We start from the raw sequence: 19833 nt of genomic DNA, 5'->3' as shown, positions 1-19833 counted from the left end.
GTGCCATGATATCTGTTAAGCTGTTAAAATGGGTTATCATTTGTGGCTGAAAATGTCTGTGACTTGCCCTGGAAATGTCTCTATTTATTTTAAAAAATACATTTGCTGCTTTTTGTAATATTTGTATTTTGGTGGCTAGGTGATTTTGAAATGGAGGCAAAAATATGCAGCAATTGGCTTTCTTTACAGAGAACAAATGTGCTGCACGTTGCCACACATTTAATATGATGAGAATACACAGTACGTGAATGAAAAGCTTACTTAAATTTCATAGGTGAATTTTACATTGTGCCATCTCACCCATATTACAACTCTCTGCAGAAGAATTCTTCTACTCAGAAGAAACTTAGAGTATATGACAAACCATGCTACTTTTAACCAAATGGTATATCATTGTGACTAGATAACTTGTGAAGGCACAGAATACAACTCTCGCATTTACAGCATATAAGGTTTCCATAATCTTATTGCCATTATTAATGTTGCATTGCATATGGATTGTCATGCACGTAGCATTCTTAGGTAATGCATAGAGAGAAGTGTTTGCCAAATTTTGTGAATGAATCCTTAGTAGAATAATAAGTAATCTTAAAGCTTTAGATAAAAAAGGTGGAGGAGCAAAGAGAGAGAAGTTGCATATTTCTCAGTAATTTCTTTGCATATAGCCGTTTCCTTGATTCACATGACTCACTCTTGACTTACTGACGTTACATGACTCTGGTAAACCAGAACATTCTGAGGATGCCATATTTCAGGTCAAGACTTGAAAAGAGTTATTCTTATGTCTTTCATTTTCAAGTGGAAAAATATGAAGTTAACCACAGTATTATTGTATATCATGAATTTACAGTGCTTGTCTGTCTAAATCCTGATTATCAAAAGAACAAGAAGTGGTCCCTGATTCTGGAGTTGAGTAGCCCAGACTTTCACATCCATGCTGCTTGGGGCTTGCTGTCCCTAGAATAGACTGGCCATGTCTACACTGCGCAGCACAGGGGTGTCAGGCAGTTCTCCTGTGGCCCTAAGATGTAACTATTATTTTGGTATGTTTTTTTCTGTTTTATGTCTGAATGAACGTGAGACTTGGGTTACTGCCCACCATGGTGCTTTCTGCAAAACACATTGGTGTTGTGCTATAAACCTAAGATGTGCTATGAAGACATGCAGAGGGTTTGAAGGCACAAACTTGGGAGCGCTGGAGAACTGTACGGGTTGAAAGAAGTCAAAACTTACATAGTCTCATTCATTCTGCTTATTGAATCATGCCCAGACAATATCTATTGGTGAGATTCAGAACAGAGCTAGGGAGCAAGCTGTTAATTAAGGAGTCCTGTGCTTGGTCTCATTCTTTGGACTTCTTAATTTAGAAGTGTAGATGTGTGCAGTCAATCTTTGAACTGGCTTCCTTTACTTCATATATCTCTGAAGCCTTTTGTGGATTAGTTTCAATATTGTTTTGCACATTCTTTTCCACTGATCAGCTCAGCCTTTTCAGTTTCTGGAACTTAAAGTATGAACCTATTGTTCTACTTTTTTTTTTTTTCTAGAATAAGTGGAAGGCTGAAGGCTTGCTCCTTAGTTATCACTCCTGAAATGTACCTCACAAGAAATATCTATCTTGGGTGCCTGTTTTCCAATTATACCTGTGAACACTGTCTTATGGCTACAAATGGTTTTGATCTTTTGATGATCATAGGGTTTTTGGGGGTTGTTGGGTTTGGGGATTTTTGTGGGTTTTTTTGTTTGTTTGTTTGTTTGTTTGTTTAAATAGGAGGGACTTAAAATAGCCCTGTTTTAAATGTTATGGTTATTTAATCAAGCACTGGACCGACAGTGATGTGTTTAAATCATACATTTCAGAAAACATTTGAGCTTCTGACAATCTAATTATGATCCACTGTCTCTCAGGACTGCAGCTTCTATGCTCTAGCAGTGCTATTTCTGGATAGCAGCTGTAATAATTAGGAATTAATGTATATTTTCCAATAACTGTTTGATCCAGGGAGTCAAAACTCCTGTGACTACCACTGCAGGCTGTTTGTATCTCAATTTTGTCGTTTCACATTCTCTGATCTTCTCTCTATTATAAACTTTCTGCTGAAGTGAATAGAATGTAGTTCTTGGTATCATAAGTGCTCTAATGCATCTGCTTCACCAACCCTTGCTTTAAATTTTTAGGAAGGGCCAGTCTGACTACCTTGAACCCACCTCGACTGAAGTGGTGGGTATGTCAAAATGTTTTATTCTCATACTTTTTTAGTGCAATAGGAGCTGTATGAGTAATTCCACTTTTAAAATTATAAGAGAGATTAATCGGTTCTGTAGTTTCTTTCATTTTCTTTTTTTGTATCCTGTTTAATCAACCTAATTTGTCATTATGATTTTTATTGCCAACATTTTCTGGATACCTCTCTGACAGGACAATTGAATTGTGTCAACTTCATTTTATATTCTGTTGACAGCTTCCCTGTGCTAGTATAGACATCTCAGCATCAATCTTTAACATTTCACTGCCTTTCTACATGAATGGTCCCAGAATCAGATTTAATATTTGACGTGTTTTTGACCCACTGTAAGCAAACCATTTCCTGCAAAAATTACAGATGTCAGCATTTTAAGTTTTAGCTTCACCATTGCATCTCTCACATACGCTGTAGTAGGAAAGATACCCACCAGTGAGCTAAATCTTTCCTGTGTGTTTTGGGGCAAATCCTGTAATGGATCTTCTGCTATCATATTGACTTGTAGTGTCTAGTTTACAATTACCCAGAGATCAGTTATGGTGAATATATTAAGAATGTACCTCTCTCTTGAAGATCTCTGTTGAATGTTTTTCTGATTGTACACTGTGTGCTGTTTGTATGCCATGTTTCTTTTTCGTCTCTTTCAGTGCTTTTCTATGTGCTCTTGCAAAATTGTTTTAACCTTTGCAAACTATGGCCCTATTTCCAAGGCAGAAAACTGCTCAAGTCTGTTAAAGTCTATGTTATGTGCTTTTTCCCCTGCAAACATAGTTTGTCTGCGTTATGAAGACTCTGTGGAAGTGTTCATGAGTTTCCTTTGCCCCGTGTATTACTAGGTATCTTTGTATTTCTATCTGATACCAATTGACATTTTATTGTCTTCCTATCCAAACTTGTAATATGATGTAACAGGGCTCTGCAACTTTTAAATTTCTAGCTTCTTTACCTCATTTAAAATCTTCTGGCAGTTGTCTTCTCTGTCATTAGCGGATCTAAATGCTCATATAAATAGCTGTGAAGTTTTTCTCCCGTTCAAAATGACATACAAAATAGTATATATCAAGTTTAATTTGTTCTTCACATCTCCATAGGACAGCCTGAAAACTGTGTCAAAAATTTTAACTTGACTTTTACTGCCTTATTCAGGAAGAAGTAAGGAGGAGAGAATAAGGTATTGTGTTTCCAAATGAGGGAGCCTGACAGAGTTTTCTTAGAAAATCTGGACCAAAAAAAAAAAAAGTTAAAAAAAAAAAGTTTTAAAAGCTGAAATAAAAAAAAAAGAATTTTAAAAAAAGGTTCTTTGCTTGAGACATTTAATTTTAGACTGTTGAAGCTGTGCCAGAAAACCAATTATGCATTTTTTCCCTAGTGATGGCTTCTTGCTCAGTTTACTTTTTAGTGGCTCCAGATATCAAGATGAACAGATTCAACACTCGCTTATATCTTTTTTTAGTCACCTGTTGTGTGTCTTGAGAACTTCAGTTGTAACTGAGTGTTACTCTTCAATTCTGTTACCCACAATTTTGATCCTTCTATTTCATGAAGCACTGTTCTTTTTCCACATGAACTTCTAGTGTCTTGCAGGTACAAGAAGTATGTTCCTAGATGGTTTTTAATAGGGAGTTTTGTTGGAGCTCATAACTGCTATGAACTTTTTATCTCATAAAACCAGCAAGCTTTAAAGAGTTTGAGAAACAGAAAGGGAGCAAGAACTATGTGTCTCTCATTAGGTGCTGACAGAACTGGTTTAATAACCAAAATTACTATACCAGAAATTTTCCATGACTTGCATTTTACCCTGATGCATACAGGACTCAGTAGTCATATGGCAGCTTTAGCTGACTCACAGGTATCTGCTATTATGATTCAGTGTAGACAAAATGAAGTCTAAGACCGTACAGTTGTAGCCTTTTGTTGTAGGTATTTCAGTGAAAAGTAATGTTTGGCTCTTGCTAAGACCTAACACGGACCCACAAAAAGCAACAGCAAGAAGTGTTTTCATGAATCAGCCCTTCGTGTTAAAAAGGTATTCTAGCAGAACAGTGTTGACAAGATCCATTTCAGCTGGGTGAAGATATCAGGTTGCTTTTACTGGTTGAACAATGACGTGTCACGATACAATAAATCCGTGAGCAACAGGACGGCAGTGACTGACCCTACAGTATGTATATGAAAATACATAATGTATTTTCTATATGATTAATTTAATTTGGGAAGAACATAAGGCATGACACCAGGTGGATCAGGAATTCTTTCTAACCATTTATCTAGAAATATAACTGTATGGAATTTCTTGTGATAGGAGAGAGCAGGGAAAAGTGATGTATGAATTTGAAAAACAGGATCATAAGCTGTCAGGCAATGATAGCAGTGTGCAATATTAATATATGCATCTCACATGGGGAGGTGATAAATGAGACAGCCCTGTGACAAATGGCATGGGCATGTAATAAATAAATTTACCACATAACTCTGCAATTTATCAGATGCCTTTTGCCATTACCTGCCCACTAATCCATCTCTCAGGGATTTATTTTTACAATCCAGATTCCTCAGCAGCTTGAAACGCCTTACTTCCTTTAAAGTTCAATCTGCCAAAAAAAACTTTTCTCCTGCTCTCCCTACAGTAACTTTGCTAGAAGTACATAATGAGCTAACCTGGGCTGTTGAACATTAACAACTTTGGTATACATGAAGATGTCCTCACAATTCTAACATACATTAATTCTCAGCACAGGAAATGGGCTACTGAAAATCAGTTTCCCCAGTTCACGATGGGCCATATAACTCTTTCTTCTATTAAAATCTGTTACATATATTTTTTGAAACTATTTTACATTTCTAAGTGGTTTTCTTTTCTGGTGTAGTTAGCCATGTACTGGTTCAGGTGTGCTTTTGTAGGTATAAGAATAAGCACAATAATCCACTTCTTAAGAAATGGGACCAATTAGCTTTGCTTGCTAAATTAATCTCCCTGAGTTTATTAACACCCCTTCACATCCCAATAAGTCTGAAACACCAACTGTTTCTAATAATAAAATATACTTCCATCTTTCACCCCTGGTTTCTTTTCACTGCAGAATTGCTTCTGGAAAAGCTCAAAGCCACAAGTCTGTCTGGAGTACCAATTTCAAATGTGTTACCTCACAATTATTACAAGTGAATGTCATTTAATAGGGGAGGACATATTGGAACAGGAGCTGATTTAAAAATACTTAGGCAAATTATATTTTTTTTTCTTTTACAAGTGATGTGATTTTGTGGATATGGCCAGGTCTTTTTCTTTTTGTAGGTCTTTTTCAAGGTGAGGTTTTGGGGATTTTTTTTAGCATTTATGAAATTTCCCAAAGCGTAGATGCATTTTATTTTTTCCATTTTGAATTTCTCCACTTGATCCAGAGTTCTTTTTTCCCCATTTTCTTTAAAGATTCCTGGGAAGTCTGTCATGGTGCCCTGCCTGGATACACAACAGTTCTCTACTGGCTTTTTTTTTTTCCTAAATGGTATTGTGAAAAGTGACTTCATTTTAGAAACTCGTGATACATGTTTCAGTATCACATTTTAAGAACCAGTAGCTCCAGCTTATTGTCTGATCAACTCCACTGTGTTTGAAGTAAATTTTTTTTCTTCAGCTTTGATTCTGTGAAAATATTTGAAATCTTATATTGTTACGCTCATTCAAGATGGAATAAAGCTCTAAAATCTGATAGATGTGTGTGCTTGTATGTATGAGAGAGATAAAAATGAAATTTCCATCTTTTTTCCAGCCGTTAAACTTGTTTCCCAAAAAAAGGTAAAAAAACCCCAACCATAGTACTTGAAAGTTTCTGTGGTTTTGGACATTATTGTCTTGATTTTATAAGCTAGACATATACAGATAAAGTTATTTGAAGTCACTTATAAATGTTTTATGTCTGCTTTTGAACCCTGTATGATTGGATTAGTGGAATTCTAGTATTTTGGTTTTATGCAAAAATATCTTAAAGGAAAAAGTGAATAAAAGCATGTGAACAAAAATAAGTTTGGATAAAACTGTCTATATTGGTTTCTTTCACTGTTTTAGATTTTGTGAATCCTAGCCAAATTCATACTGATTTGTGTATTCTGAAATTCTCTACCTATGTATTAAAGAAGTAATTTTTAGATTTGTTCACATGTTTATCTAGACAAATATAGTAATGGTAAGATGTCTCTGAAGGAACTTGCCATCTCCTTGCAATATCATTTCCAAATTATAATAGCCTTTAATTTACTTGATTTGCTGTTTTAGAAACCAGTGACACTTGATTTTGTGGGCAGCCATGAGTTGCCTTTCTGGATAACCAACAGTAGCTACCCAGAAACCGTGTGTGTCCTTGTGTTTTATGTTCAGAAAGACCAACGATTGTAATGATGTACGTAAGGTAGACACTTCTAAATCACTTATCCTGAAAGCATTTCACACAAGCAGTCTTTAAGTCTTGCAGTTCAATGTATGTTTTGTTTCTGTAATAAGTACTCTGTGTTACTGTTTGCTTAAAGATGTACTGTGTCCAAATGATAATCCATCACTGGGATAGGGAGGTCACTCTAACTCCTATTTGGCAGTGTTTACAATATATAGGTATTCAGCCAGCGCAGTGTTAAAAGGTCATGAAATGCAGGAAGTTTTAGTATGGGACAGGGAGGGAATTAATGAGGCTTATCCAAGGGTGGGTTATTCCTGATCTCTTTGCAAGCCATAGACAGACTAAGGCTTGGCATACTGTTCCTCTTGTCTCCCATTAGGCTAGGCTGCTGTACTGTAGGCATTTTTTATTCATAGCAGTACCAAAATAGCTCCTTCTGGCCAGTTATAAACTAAATAGAATAACGTGTAGTCTGAACTAACTCTTTCAGAGGTTTTTTTTGGGTGCTTACATAGTTCCTTTTAATTTGTAATGTCTAGGATCAATATCCTAAATGCAGTTAACTTCAGTGAGAGGTGGGCTCCAACTAGCTTTGAAACTCTGTCTGTAGGGATTCAAAGTCTGTAGTGTTTATAATTCATGAGATTTAGCTGTTGTAATAACATTCTCTTTTTAAAGGATAGCGGACGTGCTATAAAGGAGGTGTGTGCTGCGTATGATCTGCAGACCTAGCCCCTTTGTGAACTCTGGGACTGCTGGCTACTCTCCTACCTCAGACATGGATTTCCTACTTTAAAATAAATGTGTGGGAGAGGAGAGATGGATTTCATTGCAATATAGTGTAGAAAACAAGTCAGTTGTGTACTCAGACAGGGAATACAGCTGTACTGTTGTGCCCCTGGCTTAGCTTAGCTGAAAGACCAAGGCCTAACTTTTAGAGGGAGTATTAGTATGAGGAGGATCAGAAAACCAAACATAATCCTCTTGTGTCCTAGGCTGTAGTAACTGTTATACCATCCTCCTTTTGTGTATTGTCAGTTGTATATTATGAAAACCTTCTGTGTCCCAGGATACAACTTGGGTTTCTGTGTGTTTCTTAAGATTTGTACATATCAGAGTTGGTGTATATGTTGAGGGTGAATTTAAATAATAAGAAACATGATCTTGAAAATAACTTATTATGGATTTCCATTAGTACTACTTGTGAGGGAGGAAAGTAATGTCTTTTTCTTAGTGTGCCATTTATCAGTGACCGCAGTGGCTCAGAGCAATTTTGTGCTCTTCTCATGTCCCAGGCGTCCTCATATAGATTTCCACTTCTGCTAGCAGGATGGAACCCTGAAATGCAACCTGATGCTTTGTCTTGATGAGCTGCTATTTATTGACTGCATAGGTATTTGTTCTTACAACACATGGATAAAGAGAAAGTTATGTCCTACAAAGCAATCCTTATACTTTTTTGTTTCTTTCAATATCCCATGAGCAGAAGTTAAAACTTTTTGATTAAGAACATTTCATTATTGATCAAGAATCTATCTCAACAGGCTAAGCCTTAACCACAGATTTTGCTGAGCACTTGTGATTCCTGAGGATACTCAACAGTAGTAGAGAGAATTCTCTTGCATACCCTGAAATCATTAGCAAAGTTAGAAGGAGAATGAGCTTCACAGAATCATAGAATACCAGATTGGAAGGCACCTCAAGGATCATCTGGTCCAACCTTTCTAGGCAAGAGCACAGTATAGATGAGATGGCCCAGTACCATGTCCAGCTGAGTCTTAAGAGTGTCCAGTGTAGCGGAGTCAACCACTTCCCTGGGGAGATTATTCCAATGATTGACTGTTCTCATTGTGAAAAATTTACCTCTCGTGTCCAATTGGAATCTCCCTGGGAGGAACTTGTACCCATTACACCTTGTCCTCACCATGTGACTCCTTGTAAAAAGGGAGTCTCCATCTTCTTTGTAGCTCCCCTGTAAGTACTGGTACATGGTGATGAGATCACCTGTAAGCCTCCTTTTCTCAAGCCTGAACAAACCCAGCTCTCTCAGCCTATCCTCATACAGCAGGCTTCCCAGACCCTTGATCATCTTGGTGGCCCTTCTTGGGACCCCCTCCAGCCTGTCCACATCTTTTTTGTATAACGGAGACCAGAACTGTACACAGTATTCCAGGTGTGGCCTGACAAGCACTGAGTAGAGAGGGATAATGACTTCTTTATCTCTGCTGGTGATGCCCTTTTTGATGCAACCCAGCATCCTATTGGCCTTCTTGGCTGCAGCAGCACACTGTTCACTCATATTGAGCTTCTTGTCCACCAGGACCCCCCAGGTCCCTTTCCACGGAGCTGCTCTCTAGCCAGGTGGATCCCAGTCTGTGCTGCACTCCTGGATTATGTTTTCCCAGGTGCAAGACCTTACACTTGTCCTTGTTAAACTTCATAAGGTTCTTGTTAGCCCACTCTTCCAGCCTATCCAGATCTTCCTGCAGGGTGGCTCTCCCTTCCAGAGTGTCTACTTCCCCACTCGACTTGGTGTCATCTGCAAACTTCATCAGGCTACGCTTGATCCCGTAATCCAGATCGCTTATGAAGATATTGAATAGCGTTGGGCCCAATATCGATCCCTGGGGGACCCCACTTGTGATGGGTTGCCAGTTTGAAAAGGAGCTATTTACCACCACCCTTTGGGTGCGGCCCGTCAGCCAATTCCTCACCCACTGCACAGAACACTTGTCCAGGCCATAACGCATCAGATTCTCCAGGAGGAGGCCGTGGGGAACCATATTGAAAGCCTTGGAGAAGTCCAGGTAGACAATGTTGACCGCTTGCCCCATGTCAACCAAGCAGGTCACTTTATCATAGAAGGCCACCAGATTTGTCAGGCACGATCTGCCCTTGGTGAAGCTTGGTGGCTTTTCCCAATCACATGCTTCATTTGACTCGTGATGGCCCCCAGGAGGATCCGTTCCATGACTTTCCTGGGGATTGAAGTAAGACTCATGGGCCTCTAATTACCGGGATCCTCCCTTGAGCCCTTCTTGTAGATAGGGGTAACATTTGCCTTCCTCCAGTCCTCTGGGACATCCCCCGATCTCCACGACTTCTCGAAGGTTATGGAGAGTGGCCCCACAATGACATCAGCCAGCTCTCTCAACACCCTCGGGTGGATGGTGTCAGGGCCCATTGATTTGTAGGGGTCAAGCTCCTGTAGTAATTCACGTACTAACTCCTTCTTCACTGATGGTGGGTCTATGTTTGGATCCTCCTGGATTTTTGTTCCCAACGCCTGGGACCCAACAGTGTTGGTAAAGACAGAGGTGAAGAAGGTGTCGAGAACCTCTGCCTTTTCAGCATTGTTGGTGACTGATTCACCTCTACTGTTTAACAGTGGGCCTATGTTTTCCTTCTATTTCTGCTTGCAACTTACATACCAGAAGAACCTTTCCTTGTTATTTTTGACATCTCTGGCCAGTTCCAATTCAAGCTGAGCTTTCACTTTTCCACCTGCGCCTCTGCACACTCTGGCAATGCCCTTGTAGTTTTCAATGGATAATCTTCCACTTCTCCATCTCTGGTATGCATTTCTTTTGGTTTTAAGCAGACCCAGGAGCTCGTGGTTGCGCCAAGGGGGCCTCTTGCTCCGCTTACTTCCCTTTCTTTTATAGGGGATAAACTGGTTTTGTGCTTCCAAGAGAGCATTCTTGAAGAACTCCCAGCACTCACTGGATCCTTTATCCTCCATGGAAGCTTTCTATGGAATCCTTCCCGGCTGAGCTCTGAGCAAGCTGAAGTTTGCTCTTCTAAAATCTAGAACCCTTGTCTTGGTGCTAACCTTCAGCATGCTCAGCCGGATCCCAAACTCCACAATATTGTGATCACTGCAGCCAAGGTTGTTGCTGACCGAGATATTACAAAGCAGGTTTTCTTGGTTTGTGAATAGCAGGTCCAGCAGTAGCTCCTTCCTGGTTGGCACATTTAACATTTACAAGAGCAAACGCTCCTCTACGCATTCCAGGAACTTGATGGATGACATGCGAGCTGCTGTATTGGTCTTCCAGCAGATGTCTGGGTAGTTGAAGTCACCCATGAGAACCAGGTTCTGTTGACCAGAAGCTTACTTTAGTGTCCCAAATATTGCTTCATTGGCTTTATCATCGTGGTTTGGGGGTCGGTAGCAGATGCTCCCTGTAAGGTCCTGCTTGGAGACGACCCCTCTGATTTTAACCCAGAGGCATTCAATAGAGCACTGACAATCACCATAGTTGACTTTGATACATTCAAGGTTTTCCTTAATATAGAGCGTGACTCCTCCACTTCTTCTTGCCTGCCTGTCTTTGCGAAACAGCCGATAACCGTCCATCGCAATCCCCCAGTCATGTGAGTTGTCCCACCATGTTTCAGTTACTCCTATGATATCATAACCTTCTGACAGGGCATGAGCTCCAGTTCCTTCTGTTTGTTTCCCAGACTGTGTGCATTTGTATACATACACTTGAGGTGGTTGCTTTTCTGGTTCGCATCTTGGGAGACAGCTAAGGAACATTTGTTGCCACTCTGGTTGGCCTGACTTACTCCCTAGTGGATGTGGTGGCATGAGCATTTCTGTTTTGGACCCCACCCCCCAAGTCCCTCAGTTTAAAGCCTGCCTCACCAAGGTAGCCAGCCTGTTGCTTCAACAACTGATTCTGTATTAAATAAAATAGCTTGTGTGGAGAAGAAAATATGAAGGGTATTTATATTCAGACCCATCAAATTTTAATATCTGTAGCAATCAGTAAAATCTTATTAGTGGCATTCAAAAGATGTCAGAGGTATCAGAACCTGTTGCTTTGTATTTATGGCATGAAAGATGGCACAAGAATGTTCACAAGAATTTGTGAGATTTCAGAAATCAATAATTTGTCATGTACTTTTACTAGTTTTTCTGTTATTTGCAGTTACTGGAAGGGGCATGACTTTGATGGGAATGAAACAGGTTTAGTTCGTTTAGCTGCGGTAAACATGAGGTACATGGAGAGAAAAACAAAGCAATGCTTTCCTGTATTTTACTCTTCTCTTTACCATTATTTAAAGTGGCACAGAAAGAGTACTAAATATAGATATTTCTTTCTTATTTTCTTGTTATTTCTATTGAGTAGGCCAAGTTTCACCAATAGCAGCAGACTTCTGAAGGGGGAAGAAAGAAGCAAAATTATTTTAACTGAGATAATTTCCACTTGTACATTTCATAGCCATGCAATCCCAAACAAAAGATCTTATTTGAGCATTTTCATTCACATTTTGTGTAGCTATGTTTGTAACAAATCTTATTCTTGCAGTTTCATCTAAAAAAGTAGTGCACCTGATTCACTGAATAATATGTGAACATCTGTAGTCTACAACTCACATAATTTTTCTGATTTGGATTTTGGAGCATAAATTTGCATATATTATTTATTTCCAAGTTTCTGAACTGATTTATATCCATGGAGGATTTGGATCTTTATGCAGAAATATTTGAACCCTAATTATTTTTTTCTGTGCTGCCATCTTTTGCATTTGTTCTATCATATGCATTTAAAATTAATTGAAAAAGTGATGAATACCATTAATTCTTAAAAGTTTAAAATAAACTTGTTCAGATAGTGAAATGTACCAAAGTATGAAGGGATATTTTTGTGATGTTACTCCATTGCATTCTTAATATCCCCTTGGCTTTATATTTCATTTGGTGTGTATATTTTAAATCAAATAGATAAAGATGTTAATACCATATTTCATGTTTTCTTACTTGTTTTGTTGGTAGTTCTGTAAGAGATATGAAGGGAATAATTCTGATGTGTTCTGAAAGTAACTAAAGGTAATGAAGAGTTCTGGAAAATACAAATCAATGTCTAAGTCCTTACCCATTTAAGTGCTATTTGTATGCGGTACATTTTGTTAATACTGTATTCATAATAACATAAAAAAAAAATCTCATTGTGCTGCCAGGGAACATGGAATCAGATTTAGCATTTATTTAAGCTAGACTTCATTTTTATGGCTTGGGGGAAAATAATGCATATGTGCATGAATACATTTGGGGGGGGTAGGGGAGTGGGTCATTCAGTTCAGTTCTAAAGATGAATCATCTGTTTAGCTCTATAAAATGATAATTTTTCCTCTTTTTGTAGATGAGATTAGTGTGGTATTGAAGGCTTTCTTTGCGTGATATAAGGAGATATAGCCACTGTAGTATTCTTCTCTAACTACTTATGGGGTAAAGTAGTAGTGGCTCAGTCACTGTCACTCCACATACATAACTAGAAAGAATTATTTTCATAAAACAAGAGATTGATGGTAGCATGTGATGCTGGAAAGTTGTGAAAATGACGTCGGCAGTGAGATAAAAGAATCATGCCACTCTGAAAGTGAAACTGATCTTTACTGGGTATTGGCACATCCATTTGAATTTGTAAAACAGGAACAAGGAGCTAGTCACAAGTTTTCCTGTGAAAGAGTTGCAGCTGATTATTTACCTCATTCTCCCACAAGAAAAGAAAATATACAAAAAGGCACTATGGTAGCTCTGTACAAAAAATGCCATTAAGAATAGTTTAGATGAGAAGGTAAGTGAATTTAAGTAAAATATTTGTATTGTGAAAGTATCAGTTACTTGGAAGAAAAGAGTACATGACAAGTTTTGCTGAAATTTTTATCTTGCTAGCTGGTGATGGAGAAAATACCTCTTAGAGCGCTACAGCAATTCTTTTATTTTTTTTTTTTCTATACAAACAAAATATGATCTCTTCTCTCATATGGGATAAGTACATTACTCACTTTTGACTGAGAAATATCATTTAAAGATAACAGTTGTGGTTAATAGAAGAATTTGACATAGAATCTCTTAAGTAGCTATAAGGGAGATACCAATTTTGTTCTGAACAAAATTACTTTGACCATGCCCTCTGTATGTGGATCAACAAAAGTATAGAGTCAGTGTTACTTTCCATACCCATTTGAATTCTTTATAGATGTTCATCTGATCTCTCAGGGTCATCTGTATCAACCTCTACTCAAAGCAAGACTAACTTAAAAGTGAAATTGGATAGCTTAGGGTGTTGCCATCAAATTTTAGTATGTTTAAGGGTGGAGATACCACAACCTCACTGAACAATCTTTCCCAGTGTTTGACCAACCTCAACGTGAAAAGTTTTATCATCTAACCAGAAACTCCTTTGCTACAATTTTTGAACATTGCTTCTTTTTTGTGATACACCTCTAAGAAAAATCTGCTTTCATCCTCTGTAATTACCTGTTATGCATCTGAAGACAGTGATAAGATCTCTCCCTTAGCCTTCTTTTCTTGGCTGAACAAACCCAGCTCTCTCTGCCTTACCTCATGTCCTCCAGTCCCCTTACCACGTTGCTAGCCCTCTGTTGTCACACCGTTTTTTCAATTCTTTTTTTTTTTTTTTTTAATACTATTGAGCCCAAAACTGGACATGGTACTCCAGATGTGGAGTCAAACAGATGTGGTCTCAAACAGAGGGAAAGTGTCACTCCCCTTGACCTGCTGGCTGCACTTTTGCTGATACAGCCTAGGATGCAGTTGTTTCATCACTGCAAGATACTATTTGGTACGTGCAAGATTTCTAAAAGCATAGTTCTTAAAGCAAAGTTCTTAATTCAAAGTAGTACATTGTGCTCATCTTTCTGCAGGCACAGGAGCCATACTTCAGGATAGTCCAGCTTTTATTCCTTCAATGATATCTGGTCCATAGAGGTGATGCCTTCTGACCCATTGCGGTTGTAGCAGTGTGAGAAGCAAAACTGTTTCCTATTGTGTCTGCAAACAACCACATATTTAAAGCTGGAAAATATCACATCCACGTGAGAAGAAGAAATGAAGAACTGACACCTGCTATGCCTGAGGATGGCAGATCACTAAGAAGCACTGACTTTTATGTTTGCATGGGCTGGTAGGAAAGAAGTAGATGATGACATTCACCATAGTAATTGTTGAACTCCCTTGCATGAATGTAAGCCTGTATATAAAGTAGAACCTACTTAAGGACAACTGCTATCACTTCTAAAGAAAAAACAAATACATTTTTAAGTGAGAATATTTGTGGATGTAGCTGATAATACCCTTCAGGTACTAATGGACTCACATAGTATTTTCTTTTGGTAACATTTTCGTACTGCCAGGAAATACTTTTTACAAGTTATATAACATCTTAGATTTAGAAAAGTTGATTGTTGACATTTTGACAAGCTAAACACATTAATCCTCAACTGTAGAGGAGATCATAGTGTAAAAAACATGAGCGTGATAATTCTAATGGTGAGGGTTTTATAGTGTTAATTCTGAGAGCAAGCTTCAGTACATGCTGTAAGAGCAACACCCAAGGATCCTCCTAATTAGTACAGAGACAGATCATTCCAAACCTGTCAGAAAAAGCTGCTACTTAGTCCTTTTGGTTAGTCTGTTCTTGAAGGATGCTATGTTGATGGGACGGGGGTGGGGACAAAGCATGGAAAACATGTAAAATATCCTTACATGAGGAATAAATAATATAAAATAATCATGTGTCTCTTTCACTGAAAGACTATTTCTGTTCTTCTTTTCCTCCCAAAATCTACAAAAGATTTTTCAAGCTGCCTTTCAAGTTTCTGATAATCTTCCGCTTGCAAAGAAATACAATTGTATTCTCACTCAGACCTATTCAGGAAATTCACTGATGGAAGACAAGTATTCACTCATTTTTTGCATTATTTACTTAAGACATGCAAATATTTTGCGGTTATGTAGTCTCCAGAGTTATGGATAGCGGTTTTAAACACAGCTAGTTCCTTTAAGCAATATTATATATACTAGCTTTCCATAACAGGAGGGATACCGATTAATATCTGTCGATCTCGTATATCGACCCATTGTTCTAGCTACCTTATAATATGAAATTCATGGTATAATTAGTGACTTTAGTAAACAATTAGTAAATTTAGTTTACTACATTTAATTTAGTAAATAATTAGTGCATTTAAAAAACTGGTAATCTGATGATCAGCAGACGAAACAAACAGTTGAGCTTGGGAGACCTTTGCTTAGTATTTCTCTGTATGGTTGTCACTATGTAAAAAAAATTAAATGTTGCATCTGCTCAGTTGTGCAGTTTTGATGTATTCTATAAGCAACTATGGGCAGAGCCCTATTGACTTTTATGATTACTGAAAAGTAAAAGGGGAGAAAAGCAGCTGGTCCTTGAAATCAAGAGGGGTGAAAAGGTAGCATATAAATTGTTTGTAGGGAAGAATCAAAGATTTCTGAGTGTTCCTTGTGTGGGCTGTACTCAGTTTAGTCAAGTAGAAAAGAGTGCAATATCCTAATGTAACATTTTCCATATGATAAGTCATACTCCTTTGATATGATACAAGAAATATTATGCTTGGAAACATGCTGACTCCTGGAGCCAAAGCTGTAGAGAAATATCAGCACAGTATGAAGTCCTGGCTAATTAGGAGGGGGTTACAATAGTGCAGTTTTCTTTGGAAAGAAGAGAGTAAAAATAGCTCGGAGTATATTTTATTAGGTAATAACAGAAGGTCATTGAATTTTTATGATTATCTTTATACGTTCATAAACAAGATTTGGTTAAAATAGCAAAATCTGGAACTTCTGTTGTTTTGGGGGGTTTCTCCTTCTCTTGGCTATTGCAGAAAGATGAGTTTATATTCCCTAACAGTGTTATGGTTTTTTTTCCCTTTTTTATTTAATATTTTTATTGCCATGAGTGTTATTTCTTTATTTGTTTGTGTCATTTGCTTAGAAAAATCTAGTTATCAGAGTGGTTTTCTTGATTTTGAATATCACAGACTTGGAATGAAGAACTTCATCTGTAAAGATGCCAGCAGACAATAGGGCTTTCTGTGATGTAGACAAGCTCTAAAGAATAGACTGCTTTTAAAAACATAATCACTGAAGGTATGTCTTTTACTTTGGGTACAGGCATTTGGATGATGCCCCCCTCCTCGACCTGAGGGGTTTGGATCATCATGAGCAGGAGCTCTAGGCAATCTTAAGGAAGAGTGCTATGATGACACAGGCTTCTGCATTGTTAATGTGAGTGATCATAGAATCATAGAATTGTTAAGGTTGGAAAGGACCTCTGAGATCATCAAGTCCAACCTGTTAACCTAACTGCCTGGTCTGCCTCTAAACCATGTCCCTAAGCACTGCATCCACATGTTTTTTTGAATACTTTCAGGGACTGTGATTGTACCACTTCCCTGGGCAGTCTGTTCCAATGCCTAACCACTCTCTCCGTGAAGAAATTTTTCCCGATATCTAATCTAAATCTCCCCATGCACAACCTGAGGCCATTTCCTCTCATCCTATCGCTTGTTACTAGGGAGAAGAGACCGACCCCCACCTCACTACAACCTCCTTTCAGGTACTTGTAGAGAGCAATAAGGTCTCCCCTCAGCCTCCTCTTCTCCAGGCTAAACAACCCCAGCTCCCTCAGCTGCTCCTCATAAGACTTGTGCTCTATTGCAGTACTGTTAGGCAAGCTGTAACGGTGCTGCAAACCTACTAAGGCATGGAAACAAAACCTGTAATTGTACTAAATCACATTTGGGCAGAGTGGCCCTTTACTGGACTATCATTTTCCATTGCTTCAGAATATTGTCTTGTTCCACAGAGCTTATAAATTCGGTGCTGAATGAACACAAGTTTAGGACTAGAATTCTGTCTCCCTACCTTGATGCCCATGATTGTGTCTATATCATCTCCTGCCTTGATGAATGAAATGTATTCCTCCCTAGATTGTGTTCTGTGCAAATCACAGCCCTCTGGCTTCCTACGCAATTTAGCTATTAGGATTAAACTGTGTACAGACTATTTTGTCTATTTTCTGTTAGCTTTTCCTTGGCCCTAAATGGAAAAAAAAAATCCATGCCTTTGAAGTTTGAAATGCAGATTAGATTCCTGCAACATTTTCTAATGTGTGTACTCCTTTAGCATAGTGAAAACAATTTATGGTAACCTGAATATGTATGTAAAATCTGCATTTCTGTCTGTTATAACCCCAAAAGAACCAAATTGTAAAGAGAAGTCATGTAGTCCATTTCTTTGCCCCAAAATTTCAACTGCTGTACATAAACTGTTTGACAGGTGTTTGTTTAACCTATTGCAAAAATTCTTCATCATTTAGTTACTTTACATCATGTGTAGGTCTCTTTGGAGTTGTTTTCATTTCTGACAGCACATCTGGAAGGGCTTTCTTCCTTTTTCATTTAATTGCTTCTTTTTCTATCATTAAAGGCAAATTTGAATATCCCTTAATGAAGAACAGTCGATGAAGGAAGTGTTAATTGTTTGATTTCTTTAGAAAAGATCCACTGAGAAAAATCACACAGTTCAAATTTTCTGAAAAAGAAGAAATGGTATATAAATACGAGGAAATCTCTCTTCAAAACACTATAAATTTACCTCTATTTCAAAACGATTTATGTAATTCTTACCTTTAAACTTGGACAATCCAGTCAACCGTTCTCTTCTTTCAAAGTTGTTTAGACATGTTCTACCTCTTTTTTGTGTTTAAACCAAGGAAACTCATACCTTTTATTTTTATGTTTTTCCCTGCATGGCAAAACCAGTTTTAGTCTTTCCTCCATTTAAGCACATCCTTCTGCCTCAATCCTTTTATTTTCAATGTGGGGAAAAGGGGGAAAAGTCCTTTATGCTGTAACATCTTTCTCAGCTTTGAAGCACTGCCAAACTTCTACTTCAAAGCTGTTTCAAGGCTTCAGCTTTGTCACAAAACCATCACGTACAAAGTTTTTAGCAGCCCACACAACAGTTTGCTTTTTAAAATACGCCTTTATTACTGAAGAAAGGTTAACTCTGGTGATTCCATAAATTATCTCTGCAAGTATAAACTTTTCTCCAATACATAGGAAGTATCTTTAGACAATACTGTTGACTGAAAAAAGTTTCATCATTAGATTAAATTAAATTACAAAAAAGTGATGACGTTATATCCTGAAAATTATTTTTACCATGTAGTTTTCCATTTGACTAGTATTCTGTTTCTAAGCATCTGAAAGTGATTTTGAAGAAAAGTTCTTGATAGATACCGTAAAAGTTTTGTCACGTTGATCCAAAATCCTAAGAAATTTCACTGGGATTTTTAAAGTCCTAACTATTCTTTTATACTTAGATGCATGTGTATGTAAAGAGATTACATATATCAGGTTTAAAACATTCAAATTAATTTTTATAAGAATATTAATAAGGTTGATATAGAGAACAAAGAAGATACTGCTTCTGGTGCAGGTATGTGTATGTAGATAGATGGAATGTGATCAGTTCATCCTTACTGGAGTAGGAATCCTTAATGAAGGAAAGTTTTATGTTCACATAACTAGACTCTACACACAGCAATAAACTGAGCAGGGTCAGACTTAGAGGTCTGAATGAATTACGCTATATACTCAGGTGGCATAACTTATGGTTTGACTCTAGCTTGGCTTTGTGAAGCTTTTCCTAGTAAGAAAGCCCAACTTGGTTTTGACAACAGACATACATACTCTCAACACTTAAAACAAAAGTAAATATGACAGTCTGTGGTTTGACTTGGTCAGTACAAGAGCTGAGAATGAAGAAAAAATATGATCCTTGATCATGAGCTTTATGGTTCTTTTTTGGGTTGTTTGGTTATCTTTTTAGAAGTGGAATCTAAATTTTTTACTTTTTTATTTCTGTTTCCTAAACTTAAGGTGATCTGTCTTGTGGCTTTTTAAGCAACATAATGAAAAAGAGAAAATAAAGAAATGGTGAAAACTGCATCTTCTAGCATAATATGGTATCAACCGCAAAAGTCTTATCCCTGCTTATGGTACGTGAAATAAACTGTACTGCTCAGGTCTATAAAGCTGTTTTCTCTACCACTGACTTAATGAATTCTGGGTAACTACAGGGGATCTGCTAACACCAAGTGAATGAATGCTACAAAAGATTTTTCACAAAGTGTAGCACTGTCTGTTTAACGCTGAATGACCACCTGTGCCTGATTAATTGGACAGATTATCGGGAAAGTAAATGGATAATTTCCACTTTGCAATTGCACTTGAGTTCTAGCGTGTGTTGAAGAGAGTTATGCACAGGTTAAAACACGCACTAAATAGTCATTGTCCTTCGCTGCTTTGATCTACTAACTGAACCCAAATTTAAGGATCAT

Source organism: Nipponia nippon, unplaced genomic scaffold, assembly GCF_047370975.1.
Source record: "Nipponia nippon isolate SJK-2023a ecotype South Korea unplaced genomic scaffold, ASM4737097v1 scaffold_1, whole genome shotgun sequence".
Lineage (NCBI taxonomy): Eukaryota > Metazoa > Chordata > Aves > Pelecaniformes > Threskiornithidae > Nipponia > Nipponia nippon.
The sequence above is the reverse complement of the archived record's forward strand: the minus strand, read 5'-3'. Positions refer to the sequence as shown.